A 17,460-nucleotide genomic window follows, 5' to 3' on the forward strand; every position below is an offset into this window, starting at 1 on the left:
TTACACTAAGGCTGCTTTCATGCTACATTAGCAGAGCTGAACAGTTACAACATAAACTGTATGACCTGCAAGCCAAAAATATTATCTGGCCCTTTACACAAAAAGGATCAGATAACATTTAGAACCCAGTTCGAAACTGTTAAGTTTTATTTCAATGAATCCTTCCATGACAGAAGAGTGTCATCCCTCATTTACTGATGGGGAAACTTAGCACCAGAGGTGGAGAAACTTGCCCTAGATCACACAGCTGTTACACAGCTCCCTCACCTGTTCAGCCTCCATCAGGAAGGAGTGAGCTGGGCCAACCCGCTCCGCCCCACAGGAATATTTGTTAATCTCTTTGACTCTCCAACCTCTGGAGAGTAAATAAATTCTTGCAAGAAGAATGGAGAGTTACTGGTTTTTCAGGCTCTGAGCCTGAAAGAGAATTCTGACATGAGTTGGAGACAGAAACAGTGCCAGGAGCCTGAGTTTTAAATTGTATCCTAAAACAAAGAGGCATTTTGCCTACTGGATTCCTTCTGAGATTCAGAAACCCTGAGAACCACCTCTTCCTGTTCTGGCAGGATCCTGTATTTGTGTGTGCCCAGGAGAGGTGAGAAGTAGGACTCTGCAGAATGTTTCGATGCCAACTTAAGAGCTGTTGAGTTCACAAACTACTTGTCACAGTCATTACCCTTAATTGATCTTCACTCAGCTCAGTGATAAAGAGATCAATATTTCAATTTTACAAATAAGAAAGCAGAGGATTAGTTATCTTAAGTTACTTGCTCAAGATCGCAATATAGTTAATGGTGGAGCTCTAAAATTCTGTTCTTGCCTTAAGTCAGCTTGTTCATCCTCACTTTTTGCACTGTTTTAAGGTATGTGTATATTCAAACTGTTCAGAGAGATAAGCAGTCTTGGCTTAGATCAATGACTCAAATCCTTAACCCAAATGATCATTTTTAAACACCTACTCCCATCATTTCTGTGACAATAATAGAAGATGCTAATAGCACTCTTATCTACTACCATATAAACATCCTTTTCTAAATTCTCTGTTGTCTCTTTCCAAGCTCTGTTCTTTTTTCTTTCCTATTTTTTCCTTCCCCTTTGCATGTCTCCAGGTCAGTAGGCAGCACCTATGAATACTCAGCTGTGAACAGTGGGGGGCAGTAAAGTACAGGATAAATACATAAAGAAAATGTACTGGACATGGAGGTTCTCCCTCTCTGACGACTAACTTGCTATGTTTATGATCTTGGGCAAATCTCTTAACTTCTTGGGGGCCTTTGTTCACCTGCAGGAACACCTCACAGGGCAGTTGCAGCACACAAATGGGAAAATACATGCTAGAAGGCCTCGAAAAATACCAAGAATCATACAAATGCCAGATGGCATATAATCTTCGCTGCTCAGAGCTAGATAAGACATCTAATCCTGGCCTGAATGGTCTCAGACAGAACATCAAGTCCAAAGTCCAACCTCCCTTAGGTACTGTAGCCAGTAACTCAACTTGCTTCATCCTCTAATTTAGACTTACTTTGTTTCCATGCATCTGAAACTGGACTCTTAGAAAATATGCTAAAAACAAATACAGAGAAATCTTCTCCCATCTCTTTTAATAGACAAGAAATAAATTTTAAAGCCCTTTAAACTATTAAATTTAGAATGAGTGTACTGATCCAAATAAGCAAAGAATTCAAATGGAAATGACTAGGAATGCTCCACATTTAAATCCCTGAGAATGTCAATGACCAGTAGCTATGCAGGTTTCCCCTCCAGACTAAGCCAAAAACATTTAAATTCCTAGAACATGTCTCCTTGGACACCTCAGACTTCTGTAAGCTAGGAGTGTGTGTGGCTGCTTTGTCCTTCAGAAGAAATCTTGTTACTTTAGAGGGCACAGGAGACCTAGTCTAGGCAGCCTCCACCCTACCTGGCCCCAAAGGCTAAGAAAAAGATTCTGTTTTGAGCTCTGAAGAGACCTCTGGCTCCTTCCATCTCCATCCCAAACCCTGGAGTACAGGGAACATGTTCTGAAAGCAAGAACTATTCAGACTATCTCATGGACTGAAACCAATCTTTTACGTTTTTTTTTTTTTGGGGGGGGGGGGAGAGCACTGTTAAGCTTGCTTTTTACAGTACAACTGTAACAAATTAAATATACACGCTCACTAATTAGTGACCACTAAATTTTTTTCTCCCCAAGAAACCATTCCCAGCACCCAATAAAATCTATTTCTACAATTAACATATTCACTTTCGTCAGACTTGTGTGGCATGTTATTATTTGGCACATTATTTCTTAAGCCTAAAATTTCCCTGCTCCTATCTTCTCCCCAGTTCTTATGTAATTGTCTTTGTTTCTGGCACATCCTCAAGGGAAACATGCCTTGCTCATAGTAGGAATTCAACACAAATCTACTGGACAAATACAAGCTCCTCAAGAACTATTTTAAGGGGCGCCTGGGTGGCTTGGTTGGTTAAGCGTCTGACTTCAGCTCAGGTCATGATCTCACGGTCCGTGAGTTCGAGCCCCGCGTCGGGCTCTGCGCTGACAGCTCAGAGCCTGGAGCCTGTTTCAGATTCTGTGTCTCCCTCTCTCTCTGCCCCTGCCTGCCCCGTTCATGCTCTGTCTCTCTCTGTCTCAAAAATAAATAAATGTTAAAAAAAAAAAATTAAAAAAAAAAAAAAAGAACTATTTTAAGACTCCAAGTATCTTTGGCCTCACTCTGGGTCCTTTTCTCTGAAATGTTCACATGGGGAAACCCCTGCTTAAGTGCCTGTACTCTGCTGTGCAATAACCTTTGTGCAGTAATCCAAAAGAAAAGTAAAAAAAAAAAAAAAAAAAAGTAGGTATGGAGAGAAACCTGTTCTTCTTCAGAAAACATACCACGAATGCAGATAATTCTCTAATCATGGACTCCACTGGAAAAATGGGAGACTGTGCTGATGAGTTAATCCATCTAAAACCGGGGGTAGGGCAGTGAGCAAAGAATTCTCAATTAAAAACCTGCAGGGTATTGTAAGAATGTCAATGCGAGCTTGGTTGTATTGATTTGGCTGTATGGATTCTGCTGATTCACAGACACACTAAATTCTGCCCTCTGCTAAGTGTCTTTTATCATTGACTTAAATGTTGAAAGGAAGGCAGGCAATGAAAAAAGCAGAAGAAACAAATCCTCCAGGCCCAACAAGCACTGACCCTCCTACCTCCAGGTATGTAGCTGTCAGGAACTGAGAATGTAAAGACGACTTCAAAGAGTGGAAAGCAACTGAGATGGTAATGCTAGTCCTTTCCATCTGTGCATGCTGTATGTACACTTTGTACAGTAGCTCTCTTTCTGTCATCTCATTTGTTTTTCGCTATAAACACGGCACAGGTACTAATTAATATTCCCATCTGACAAAAACACTTCAGATAGACTGAGGGACTTGTCAGAAGGCACAGGGCAAGCACATGCCAGAGCTCAAATGAAAATCCACGTGTCCTGACACTCAGTTCTGTGCTCTTACACCGCATGTCCTCCTCCCTTCGTAGAATTAATAACTCAACAGAGGACCAAAAACTTAAGAATGTATGGGTCTTCGAAGCCTGGAACATAAATAAGTCCATCATTCTCCTGGAAGAAGTACTCCAAAAGACCAAGATGCCAGATTCTTATACATTTCAAAGTGGAGAGCTTTGTTTTCAAACTGGTTAAAGCTGCAGTTGCCCACAAGGACTGGGAAGTTGGGGTTATCTGGTCATTAACCAAGAGTGAGGATGAAAAGGTTTGGTAGATCAAGTTAACTCTCTGGGGGCCTGGTGATGGGAAGTCCCTTTACTGCTTCCCTTTGGTTCAGAGATAGCCTTAGCCTGGCCCTCTGGCTGGAGGTGTTTCCAGACGAGCACGTTAACAGGAGGAATCACCTGACTCAGTATTACTCAGTGTCGCAAAATTATAGCTATTGCCACATTGTGAACATGATGACAATGTTATTTTACTTGTGCAGCCATCACTCCAAGAAATCAGAATTCCTTTGTCCTAACTACCTCACTAGGGGTAAAGCAAGGATTAGAAATCACAGCTAGGAAATATAAAGCAACTGATTATCTAAAAACACCATAAGGCATCTAAAAATACCAATCTATGGTTCCAGATAAGAACACAAATCTAGGGGGTGCCCAATACACACCATAATGTGTGCATTTGCACAACTAAGGAACACCATAGAACACATAACACAACTCTAACCTCATATCCTTTCGGAAAAAGTCCTTCAACTACTTACCTGACCTTAGTGAATTTAGGATTCAGGAAAGACAAATTTCCCACCACACTGGTGGTACTCATTTAGTACCTATCTATTTGCACTATGCCGTGTTCTGAAAAGAAAAGCGGCTATGTTTGAGAAAACTTAAAAAATAGGGGCGCCCAGGTAGCTCAGTCAGTTAAGCGTCTGACTCAGGTCATGATCTCTCTCAGTTCTGTGAGATGGAGCCCAGGTCACGCTCCGCGCCGGCAGTGTGGAACCTGCTTGGGATTCTTTCTCTCTCCCTTTCTGCCCCTCCTCCACTCATACTGTCTCTGTCTCTCTCAAAATAAATAAACTTAAAAAAAATAACTCAGGGGGCACCTGGGTGGCTCATTCGGTTAAGCATCAGACTTCAGCTCAGGTCATGATCTCACAGCTTGTGGGTTTGAGCCCCACATTGGGGCTGTGCTGACAGCTCAGAGCCTGGGGCCTGTTTCAGATTCTGTGTCTCCCTCTCTCTCAGCCCCTCCCCCGCTCGTGCTCTGTGTCTCTCTCTCTCTCAAAAATAAATCAACATTAAATTTTAAAAAAATAGTAATTCAGTTTGACTATATGTATTTGCTCCTTTTATGATCAACTGTTTAGTCATTTCATGTAAGATTATGTGTGATCTCTGGAGAAAAAAAAATTTTTACGTGTCTCCTTTCTGGGGAAGAGCAGCACACACAAGAAGAGGTGGAAGGAAGAATTAGTCCTAGAAGATGGACACAGCTATAGCTTGTTTTTCATACAAAGTAACAAGGTGCAAAGAGCACAGGGCTTATGTCACTAGGCTCTGCCTCTTATTTCCTCACCCACAAAATGGGGATAATATTTCTGTCTTACCTACCTTAGGTAAATACCAAGTGACAGAATGGATATCAAATCATTCCATTAACTGTAACGTACTATTTCATATAAACATTACATACTATTATGCTACTTAACTACCTTCAAGGCTAGCTTCATGGGTATTTGGCCATTTAACTACCAGGAGAGACATAATCATGGAATTCAGGATATAAATTAATAATCAACGTAGGATGGCTGGAAATTTACCACTTTTTCTTCAGTGAAAAGTTTATTACTTTTATTTTAAATTGAGGGTAATTACAACATACCTAGCCTAGAAACTAAATATAGGTGCCTTATATTAAAAGTTCTGCAAAAAAATAAAAATAAAATATACAAAATAAAAGTTCTGCTAAATCCTACAGATGAGGCTATCCTATTGCTGGTAATTTATATTGTATGCTGTTCATTAGTGTTATCATGATCATGTGGCTATAAGTTACTTGCTAAGCAAATGCTACCGAATTCCTACATGTGTATTTATGCTTCATGCAGAGGCTGCCATTTGAGACTTTATTATAAAGTTAACACCAGTGAAGATCAAGCCCCATGCGACTTGGGAAACAAACCAACAACCTAGTTTTTGTTGTTGTTTTAATTTTTTTTTAAGTTTATTTACTTATTTTGAGAGAGAATTGGAGAGAATGTACGAGGAGGGGAGGAACATAGAGAGATGGGGGAGAGAATCTCAAGCAGGCTCCACGCTGTCAGCCCGATGTGGGGCTCGAACGCACCAACCGTGAGATCATGATCTGAGCCGAAACCAAGAGTCAGATGCTTAACTGACTGAGCCACCCAGGCCATCGAATGACTTAGTTTTTGCACTGGACAGAAGTGTGTATATGGTTAAAACTTAAACAAGAAAGCTTATGGCTATACATACCTACACACATATACAGAAACATATATATAACTAATCTCAAGGAACTAGTGGAAAACATTTCAAGGAAATATTTGTACATATTCAGAAGAAATGAAGGCCACCCGATTTTAAAGCAGGATTTCTAGTCTTCTACGCATCAAAGCACACACTGAAAATGTTAATATTAGCTTTCTGAATAGTTAAGCTATGGGCTGATACTGACGCCCTCATTCCGTTTAACTTGTCACAAGATCATGTATCACGCATGGTGCTCTAAGTATTCTGAGAAAAATGTGGGCTAACAATGACACCTTACTTCGTTATGTAGGCCTGGAATAGGGAAGCTATAGATATTCTCTGGTTTTAACTAAACCAACATTTTAAAAAAGGAATAAGCAATTTTAAAGAATACTAACGCATATATGGGAGTGGCACACTCAGACGATAGGGGTGCACAATCAAAAAAGCTTACAGAACACTGACCTAGACAACTCCACTATGTTCACTTCTACATGTCTCAGCTTGAGGGTACAACCTTTTGTTTCCAATTTTGACATGAAACTTTATTCTTCCGGTCCTTCTGTCTATTTTCTCCCTTGATTCTCTCTCATCTTTTCCCCAGGTTCAGCCATAATCTCTACAGCCCAAATTCCAAGTATACATTACCAGTTCTGCTATTCCTCCAGTCCTGCATGTTGGACCTCCCAACTGGAAAGCCACCCAGAATTCAAACTCAAACTCCATGTGTCCAAATTCTTCCTCTTTCCCCAAACCTGCTCCTTCTAACTTTTCAGTTTCTATCGTCCAGTCACCTAGGCTTGAAACCTCAGAGTTGTCCTAGACTCTGTTGTTCAATTCTAATCAATTCCAGGCTCTGTAGTAACAGTGTCCAACAGTGTCCATCTCCTGACCTTTCTTCATATGGCCACTATCTCTATTCAGGCCCTCATCATCTCCATATAATAACAAATATGATGATCATAATACCTAATACTGGTTTAGTGCTGTGTGTCAGGTACTAGCATTGCTCTCCCTTTTCACCCCCATAACAATCCTGTAAGGGTTGTGAACCCAGTATGCAAACTCACTGCATCGTTCACTGTTTCTGGTGCCTTCCACTCAAATTCTACTCATGTCTACATAATAAATACATAATAAATCTCTTCATAAATCTTATAAAAGCACACACCTGATACTGCCACATCAATCTATTACCCCAGATCTTCAACGGTTCACCAATTCAAGCAGAGATGGTTCAAATTTCTTGACAGTCAAGGCCCTCCAACAGCAGACCCCAACTCACTTCTCCGGACTTCTTTTTCCACTCCCTCCTGTCCCTAACTCATCTCCTTATATGGTCTAAGCAGACTGGACCATTCACTGCTCTCTTCGGCACATGCTGCACTTTTTCAGTCATGACCTTGCTCCTCCTTTCCCCATGCTTGGAATGCCCTTGTTCTTACCTCCCTGAGTCCAACGCTCAGTTAAACTGCCTTCCTTCATTCCTAAGTCAGAAGTAGAGGTCTCCCCTCCTCTGAATTGTGTCCTTTGCTTGTACTTTCCGTATCAGTTTCATGTACTTGATATACATCCTCTGTTTCTCCTACCAGATTGTTAGGTCCTGGAGTAAAATGTTATTTGTGCACGTTTTTAAGTCTCCACGTATAAGACATGCGTGCATGCTGAATTAGTGGAAGAAAGTATAGAGCGTACACCTTTGGGACTTCCTCGTAGGTAAGAACTATACAGGTTAAGGAGATAAAGGAAAAATTCATTCTATCTGGGTATTTCCAGTCAAGCAGGTCTTGCTTTAGTTTTCTATGTAAATGAAATGATGAAGACAGACCAAATGATAATACTTCCAAGAAAAAAGGTAACCAAGCGAATCAGCACTGCTGTTTGCTGTGGTTTGTCTCCTTTCTTCCTTTGAACTAAAGAATACAAGGTCATAAACTATGTTATGCCACTTTAAAGTTAAACATTTACTAGATTTTTTTTCTTTAGTTTTGCATTTACACTGGAATTTACCTTTATTTCTTACCCTTCAAGTGCCCTTTTTCACTACAGAGTGCAGCACTGTAACTCAATTTATAGCAAACAATCAACAGAGGAAAACTTTTGGTCACTTATTGAACAGTGGGGTCTGGCTTTGGGACACCAAGGGGAGAGACAGGAAGAGAAGAATGACAATACAAACAGAATCTGACCAAGTTCTAAAGATCTGGGCCCAACAGTGAGGCAGCAGAGAGAAGAGATTAAAAAGAAAACTAAGCTTCTGGGAAATTCAGACATGAGGAAGATACTATCCAGCTGTGTCTATTCTAATTTTCAGACATGGTATGCCTCAGCACTTAAACATTACATAAGATGCACATCATTCAGGCTCTCATTCTTTCAATGAATTGTAACTTTAATTCAAATATATGAAGGTGGTGAAAAGAAATGCAACTACAAAGAAAAAATGTTAAAGGTTCAGGGGGCACTTGGTGGCTCAGGTCATCATCTTGCAGTTCATGAGTTCGAGCCCCGCATCGGGCTCTGTGTTGACAGCTTAGAGCCTGGAGCTGCTTCAGATTATGTGTCTGTCTGTCTGTCTCTCTCTCTGCCCCTCTCCTGCTTGCACTCTCTCTCAAAAATATAAACAAACATTTAAAAATAAGTAAATAAAATGAAAGTTTCAAGTAGATTATAGTCTATCAGAGAATGCAAAATAAGAACAAAACCAAATCCACAACTACCCAAACACACACGTGCAGACACACAATACAACTGTTGGTGGTAAAGATTAAAGTCAACATAGTTAAAATATTATTTGGGGAGTATACAGATAACGATTTCTATTTCAGTCTTGTCTAATGCTTAAAATGATCCTGAGGGGCACACGGGTTGCTCAGCCAGTTAAGCATGGGACTCCTGATTTCAACTCATCACAATCTCACAGTTCATGAGTTCAAGGCCCACATCGGGCTCTGCACTGACAGCATGGAGCCTGCTTGGGATTCTCACTCTCTCCCTCTCTCTCTGCCCCTCCCCTGCTCATGCTCTCTCTCTCTCTCTCTCTCTCAAAATAAATAAATAAATGTTAATAAATAAACAATAAAATAAAACGATCCTGAGACCTTAGTTATAAATACCAGTTGACTCACTTGAACAACCAGGCCCAAACTTGTTTGGGAGTTAGCTTGTTTGTAAGATGTATTCACCACCACCACCACCACCACCACCACCACCACCACCACCACCACCACCAAAAAATCAAAACTAAACAAAACAAAAACCCAACTAACTGGCATACGGGTGTTGTGTTTGTACACCTTAGTCTACTTCCTTGTAATATATGAAAGTAACCAGCTCTCTGGGACACCTCAGCCAGGTGGACACCATTAGCTTCCTAGCTGATTCTCTACTTTCTGAATAAGCAACTGGCTGAGGCAAGAAATCTTCATATCCCAAAAGGGACTATAAGTCTGCTGTCACAGCAGACTTTCTAACCAACAGACTCCACATGGAGACTTCTGAACCTCTTACCTAGCCCATTTTCTCTGTTCCTTCTGTGTTCAAACAGCAAACCTGTATGGATATGCCAAAAGGAAGAGAAATATGAAAAATAAAAAGTAAAGAAACCTGGAATGAACTAAGTGGGAGCTGAATCTCTGAATTTGCATAGGCCAGTCATTAAAAAGCTGACAAGACTGGGGCACCTGCGTGGCTCAGTTGGCTAAGGGTCTGACTTCGGCTCAGGTTGTGATCTCACGGGTTTTTTATGAGTTGGAGCCCTGCATCAGACTCTGCGGAGCCTGCTTCAGATTCTGTCGCCCTCTCTCTGTCCCTCTCCTGCTTGCTCTCTCTGTCAAAAATAAACATTAAAATTAAAAATTAAAAAAAAAAAGCAGCTGACAGACAAGGGCACCTAACCTCTCTGGGCATCAACTTCCCCACTTTACAAGAAAGGAAGTAGACTAGATCCTGAAATGATTTCCATCAGCTTAAGAGTATAAAAACTCTGTATGCATATGTTATTGGGGATAGAAATAGGCAAAAATAAATCCACTCATGAAGAAGACCATGTATAAATGATTAGCTTTAAGAATGCTTTTGGGGTTACTGATGCCTCCAAGAAAAGTATATAGCTTCTCTAAAAGGAGATCTCATTTTGTTTTAGGAACAGAAAGCCCACAGTGACCATGACTGTTGTTTTCAAATATACACATCCCTGGAAGCGGACTTTTATTTGGAGAGGCCAATGCCAATTTTGGCAAACCTTATTCTGTGTGAATGATTCTTTCAATGCACAGAAAGGAGGCAGACATCAATGCTGACTGACCACGCCTGAGAGGAAGTGACTTAATAGGACAGGAAATCAAATAGATCACAAAATATCCACCCCACCCCAGGGGAAGAAAAAGAGTCCTAAAAATAGAGGACACCAGGCATGTAAAATGGGTGATAAAGAACCCCCCCTGGGTTTCCACCATTTATCTTGGAAATTTATCTGTCACAATATGTATCAGCTATGTGAAATTCATGCTAGTGCTTATATTTTGATGAGAGACCAACTATTTTTTTTTTTTAGTTTTTATCCCAACATTGACTGGTTTGCTACTACTTTGCAAGCTATAACTACCTCCCAAGCTTGAAAACTGACCAAAAAAATCATATGACCACAAAGCAAACAACAACAAAAAATGGCTCCAGTTTACTTTATAAATATTTGGTGCACAAACTAAAAATGTAACCTCTGCTTAGTAAACATCTGCAACTAACTATTAGAACTCACCTGCATTATAACACAAATCAGAACAGGTTCCCAGTTTTTACTGAGAGGTTCCTAAATCTAGTAAGGGTTTTTTAAAAATCAGCATTCCCATTTCATCTTATTCTGAGAGACTCTTAATTTTTGAAAAAGGGGTTAAAATTCTTTCAAAGGAATCCTGGTAAGGGAAGGTTTGATGGTCTCAACATATGAATTACATAGGATCATGTCAGCACAAATGGGAATATGCACGTGAAGGCACATGGAACCGGCTTACAAAGACGTGTCGAATTTAAGCAAACTCCTTTGTAAAAATATTAAAATACTGGCATTCTTTTCTCTGATGCCCATCTATCTTCCTAAGTATTTAACACCCCTCCCCCAACAGTCTGGATTAGTAACAACTTATATTAATGTAGCAATTCACAATTTGCAAAAGCACTTTGACATACATGAGCTCATTTGAGCCTCACCACTAAATAGGAAGGTGCTATTTTTAGGCCCCATTTTTACATGTGAGGAAGCTGACACTAAATGGCTGACTTGCCCAAGCTCACAAAGCTGGTGATAGCTGAGTGGAACCTGAACACAGGTCTCCTGACTTTAAATAGCCTGCTTTTGCTACTATACCATACTACTTCATATACTGTCATCAGAGTAAACAAATGCCCAAATCTAAGACCCCATCTAAGCCTCACCCATCCCTACACACCAACCCCTAGTCTAAGTTATAGTTAACTCTAGAAGGCCTTTGCTCCTTATGGAAGTAGAGTTTCCTTCCTTTTTCTGGGAAACATTTATCTGGCTAAAGTATTAAATGAGGAGATCACATAAAGACCATTCGGCATATACTGGAAGATTTCTCAGTCACCAGGAGTTCTGCATAGGCATGCCTATATGCATTTTTCCAGGTAGTGGGTCAGATTCTCAAGAGTCCATGATTCTGAAAGGTTAAGAACCCAAGCTAGAGGCAATAGCCACATATCTTTCCAAGAAGCTAAATCCACAAAGTTCTCAAGAGAAAGAGTTTTTATCAAGGCCTCGTACTGTGCCCCACTTATTCTGCCTTGCCTGCTCCAGGCCCTCTCCCAGGCTAACAGAGTCATTCCGTATCTACGAGTTTTTTAAATCATACATAAAACCTGGAGCAACTGGTAACATATAAATCAATGACTTATAAAAAAATAAATGGAAATTAATTACCTGTTAAAATGTAATCCTTAACACATACTCCTTTCTCTTATGATTTAACTTCCCAGAATGAGTCTTCTTACCATAAGCATTCCAATTCCCCCAAAGAAGTTTTACAAACATAACTGCTTTGAACTCCTGAAATGCCATTCTTCACTAAAGAACCCTCTAGATTACACAGAAGACAAGGTAGCGTGCAAGGAATTCTGAATCTGTTAGGCAGTTCACTCAACTATCATACCAAAAGGATTTAGAATTTTTTTGCTGGGGGAAGGAACGGAGAAGAGTGGGAGAGAGAATGAATGCAGCCCCATTGTCTTATTGCTTGAAAACTCCTAATCTGAATCTATAACATATTCCTACTAACCACTCGACTTGAACATCAGAAGTACAGTCTCTTTTCATCTTAAATAGAGCTTTTCAGTCTAAATCTGTATAAACAAACTTTGTCCTTCAATCTTTCAACTCCTCGGCAGTTTTTCAAGGTCACTTTTGCGAGCAACGACAGAGGCCTGCATCTAGCAACTTTCACTGCAACACCACTCCAATTCAAAGAGCCCCGAACCTAAACCCCTATCGATCCTCTCAGGTAAATCCCTTACAGGAGGGGAAGCCAGGGGAAGGCAAATCAACACCCTCCAAACTTCTCTACTAGGGCCTGTTCCTTTTCCCTACCCAGAGACTGAGTACTGCTGGCTCACTGCTCCACACTGAGTCTGCTGCAGAAATGTTCCAATGACCTTCATTCCATATTTGCAAATAAGAAGAAAACAAAGAACTGCTTTTTAAAATCAAGTGTATTATAGATGTTAGTACACGGGACAGAAGAGTGCACTATTCACAAAAACTGGCTGGTTACTGATTAGCAACCAGCATTAGCTTCCTATCCTTAAAAGAGGGGAAAAATATATCAAGGGCAAAAGATAGGGTTGCCTGTACTCTTAACTTTCCAATTCACAAATTGCAGGTAAATTAGGATTCGAAATATTTCATACAGAAAATGAAAAGCACTTTGCTCACATCACTTTAAAGAACCAAATCAATGCCTGACAAAAATGTGTGAAATTGACAGAAAAAGATTTGCTCTTGTCACTACCAATATAGTGGAAAAGTATGTTCCTCACCAGCATTCTAAGCTCAAATGTGCATTTCAAAACAAAGACTGTTATTTAATTAGTTGGTACGTATCAGAATAGAAGCAGACAGGTAAATCAAGAAAGTTACCGGGAGAATTTCACACTGCCATGTGGGCCTTCACCATTAGAAGCTGCATTCGTGCAAACCGTATTTTCACACAAATTTAGCACAGCAATAGTGTTGTTTCCACCTCTGAAAACACAGATGTCAACAAAGTGCATGGAAACAGAAAAAGTCTTACAACAACTCAGCTTATTCTGTAGGAAAGCTTCAGTGCACTTGAACAAAGGAAAATTATTTGGAAAACAGTTAAGTTTACCCAATGCGAAGAGAAAGTGCCTTGTTTCTGTGTGCCCCTGAAAAATGATTAGCCTTTCTTCATGTACCTGATCTTGTCAATACTCAACTAGGAAAAGAAATCCTAGGTGAAGGGCATGCAAAATCTAAACAGAGCAAGGTATTCTAGGTGCACCAAAAGGTATGCATGGAATGTAAAGTGGCCATTTTCTGAAACAGTGCAACTTGTCTACACTCTCTGAAGCTAAACAGTTTCTACCATTTTAACACAAAACAAAGAATTAAACTTACCGGGAACTGCATTAATTTTACATGTAGTTATTTATATCTCCTCGGACAGGGAGAATTTAAGTCACTCCTAGCCCTCCCCCCCAAAAGGACGGAGGAAACAAAAGGCAGCAGGAGATGCAGAAACCTGAGTCTGGAATGTCCACTCCAGTGAAAACCCGAACAGCTGTCCCCCCACCCCCCAGCAAACTATTCGCCATTTTTCTTTGTCTTTCAGCTGACCCCTGCCTCAGTGAAAAACTCCGAGGCTCCAATGAAGCCCTGCAGCCTCCTTCCACTTTAACAGTCAAAGGCATTCAATCTAGCATGCTATTTGACACCAAACCTTGCCTCCAGAGTGGTCCCATTGGCTGAGCTGCTTTATCAGCTAAGAACACAAAGCCATGATTGGCTGTTCACGTCATCAGTTACCTCCTTTGTACACTTCCTGTTTTAAAGTTACCTTGAGAAGCAGAACAGGGGTCAGATCCAGACTTCAAACTACAGGGAACTTAAGGCTTGGAAATGCCTGGCAAATGCACACAGCAGATGCACTAGGGCCTCTTGTGCTTCCAAAACACAGGAAACTGCAAATTTACAACTGTTCTTTTAAAATCACACGAAAGGGTTGTTACAGTTCCCACCCAAAGGATTTCTTATTGGCTGTCAGAGTTCCATTTAAAAAATTTAAGGTAATTTAACTGCTTCTGATTGGCCATCAAAGATGTCTGTAAGATATTGCTACAGTATCCTATGGCAGTAAACCAGAGAAGCAATGTGCACAAGATCTGAAAGTTGTGGCTTAACTATCTACAGTTTTCTGTTGAGCATTAACAGAAGGAGAAAAAGAAACCAGGGTGGGCTCATCAAATAGCTCCAGAGAAAATGTAACCTCTTTAACAGCTGTTACAAAGAGTGATACCAATGGCCTTACAACAGTTTGTAGGATTTCTAAAAAGGAATCTGTCATCTTGTCCCTGGTAATTTTAAAAGCACATATTAGGGGCGCCTGGGTGGCTCAGTCGGTTGAGCGCCGACTTCGGCTCAGGTCACGATCTCGCGGTCCGTGAGTTCGAGCCCCGCATCGGGCTCCTGTGCTGACAGCTCAGAGCCCGGAGCCCGTTTCAGATTCTGTGTCTCCCTCTCTCTGACCCTCCCCCATTCATGCTCTGTCTCTCTCTGTCTCAAAAATAAATAAAAACGTTAAAAAAAAAAAAAGCATATATTAGTGCTAGGAAAAATCACCTTACTTTGAAACACAAACTAACCTAAACAGGAAAATTCTGCAGTAATGTCAGAAGGTAGTGACAGGGACAGTGGCATTGCCAAAAAGTCTACCAGGAACCCAAGAGGGAAATATAATAATAAAGGGTGGGGAACACTGGCAGAGATAGAACACCAGTGATTACACTGTTTAAAGCATATTATAGTTCGGATTAATTTATTTAGAATGGTCATAAAATGTTTATCAGCTTTTAATCTTACAGAGTTCTGATATCATGGAAGATAAACTTTTTACCACATTTTCAAGAATAAGTAGCAGGTATGAGCCCAGGAAAGATACTCTAAGTACTGCAGTTATGGAAAACATTCTGGGGTGCTGAGGTTTACCAGTGGTCAAAGATTTGCTTATGGATTTTGTGCCCAACTGTTGAGGTATTCAGAGGAACCTCCTAAAAAAGGTGAAAATCAGTTAACATGTCTTCTTTTCTTTTTACAAAATGGGTCAAATAGAAACACTGCACTATTACTGAAAGTTCTGAACAATCTCCTTAGAACTGCTTCCTCCCATGAAAACTAAGCATCCCAGGATGAAACAAACACGACTGTTTCCTCAGGACGAGTCCTTCTCTAGAAATACCTCAGCTGACCTTACATGAAAAGTCATCATGGGCATACGCAGAGATGTGGCAGAGTCCTGAAATAGAAGCAAGGTGGTCGGGGTCCCTAGGTGGGTCAGTTAGTTAAGCCTCCAACTTCAGCTCAGGTCATGATCTCACGGTTAATGGGTTCGAGCCCCGCATCAGGCTCTGTGCTGACAACTCAGAGCCTGGAGCCTGCTTCAGATTCTGTGTCTTCCTCTCTCTCTGCCCCTCCCCTCCTCACACTCCTCTCTCTTCCAAAAATAAACAAACATTTTTAAAAAATTAAAAAAAAAAAAGCAAGGTAGTCCGCCTAATCACTTTGCCATCCATATTAACTTCTCTACACACATTCTACTCATTTCTCAAACTGCAATGAATTAATTTCTGAACACCAATTAGTGCCAGGTTCTATGCTAGATATTTCACAGACTTTCCCCCTCTAATCCTCACTATCCTCTTTTATATGTGAAAAAGAGTGAGGTTCACAAAGCTTAACAACTGGCCCCTAGCCATACATCTAGAATGCAAACTCAGGTCCCAACCTAGGGCGGTATTCTTTCTATTGTACCACAAGGCTGACACGAAGACATGGAGCACCCCAGGGCACATCCAAGGAAATTCTTAGGAGTCACATATATGTAGAGGTAGCATAAACCGTTAAACCCACCTTCATTAATCTAAAAATTAGAAATCTGACTGATGTTGAACTTCACCTGATGGTTAGAGACCTAGCTGAGTATATGACAAAATAGCACCCTATAAGTTGATACGCATTTTACTACTGAAGTATTAGGGGCATTTAACCAGTAGCAAATCACATTTATAATTTATCAGGACTTGGAACAACTAATGATTAAATCATTAACACAAAATAAACTGTTACGGGATTGTGTGGCAATTTTACTATGGCATCTAAATAAGAGTTTAGTTATGCCAACAGGGTGTGTTGTAGGACGACTGCTGAAGCTACAGAACTGCAGGTATTATAGTTCTTTTCTCAGAAGTTTCGATCCCAGATTCTGAATAGCTACCAGCCTGAGAAGAGAAGGCAGAGGGCCAAAAAGCCAGTTGTGTCTCATCCACACTAGAGTCTTTCAACCCCTCAACACTGGAGGTCAAGTCGGCTGGAAGGAAGCAAGAAGCTTATATGAGGTGGGAAGCAGAGGAAGAGGGAGAACATTCACATCGCTGACTATTAATTAGTTATCACTAGGAAAAAACAACTAAGCACCTGGGAATCAGGCAGAGCTCATTTCAAATTCTGACTTCTCTGCTTATTAACTGTATGACACTGAACTAACCCTGAGCCTCAGCTTCCTCATCTGTAATACATGGATGTCACCATTCTATATCCAGAGCCACCATAAGTATTAAATGAGTTAACACATGTATATTGTATTGTGCCTAGTAAGCACTGAAAAACTGTAAAGTGCTAGAAGTCATCCAGTCCAAATTCCTTGTTTTATACAGGGTTAAGATGCAGAAAGGTCTCTCTCCTTAAGGCCCCAAAGCTACTAGGAGGGGCTGTCTCTCCTCCATCTCCAGCATACCCTGCAACCCTGCAGAAACCAACTCCTAAGCCATAAAGGGCAGTGTGGGAGGACTCCCAGCTGCTACAAAAAATCTTCCCCATGCTTTTCATCACCCATCCAGGCCAAGATTTGGTTGTTGTTCCACATGCCCATCCTTTGATACCTGATTAAACCAAACATGTCCCTTAATACTCTGTGAATACCTTTGGCGTAGTTTTTATTAGTTCTTGGAAGGTTTGCAAGAAAACCACTCGAACCCCTCTCATCAACAGCCACCTTACTAGAATTCAAGCTACTAGTGGGAAGAGAACTGAAATTATCCTAGAATTTCCATCTGGCGGCTTACTATACTGTACTTACTTACTATAGCTTTCCCTTCTCTTGCCTGTTGTTACTGTGGACTAACAGCCTCATGGGATCTCTGGAATTCCGACTCACATT

At 40.7% G+C, this 17,460-nt stretch overlaps 1 protein-coding gene across 3 annotated transcripts in view; it reads right to left on the reverse strand.

Moving 5' to 3' along the window:
- Positions 1–17,460, reverse strand: part of NFYC (nuclear transcription factor Y subunit gamma) — a 67,069-nt gene that overhangs the window by 36,476 nt on the left and 13,133 nt on the right. The window contains exon 1 of one of the 3 annotated variants that reach the window (XM_019429139.1): positions 13,647–13,764. The exons of 1 other annotated variant lie outside the window; for it this stretch is intronic. The gene's annotated coding sequence lies outside the window, so the exon portion shown is untranslated. Of the gene's footprint in view, positions 1–11,933; positions 12,035–13,646; positions 13,765–17,460 lie in introns of those variants that run through there. One more of the 3 variants, XM_019429140.2, reaches the window with a different exon arrangement.

The sequence above is a fragment of the Panthera pardus genome, unplaced genomic scaffold (genome assembly GCF_024362965.1).
Source record: "Panthera pardus isolate Hobbes unplaced genomic scaffold, ASM2436296v1 HiC_scaffold_11, whole genome shotgun sequence".
Taxonomy (NCBI): Eukaryota; Metazoa; Chordata; class Mammalia; order Carnivora; family Felidae; genus Panthera; species Panthera pardus.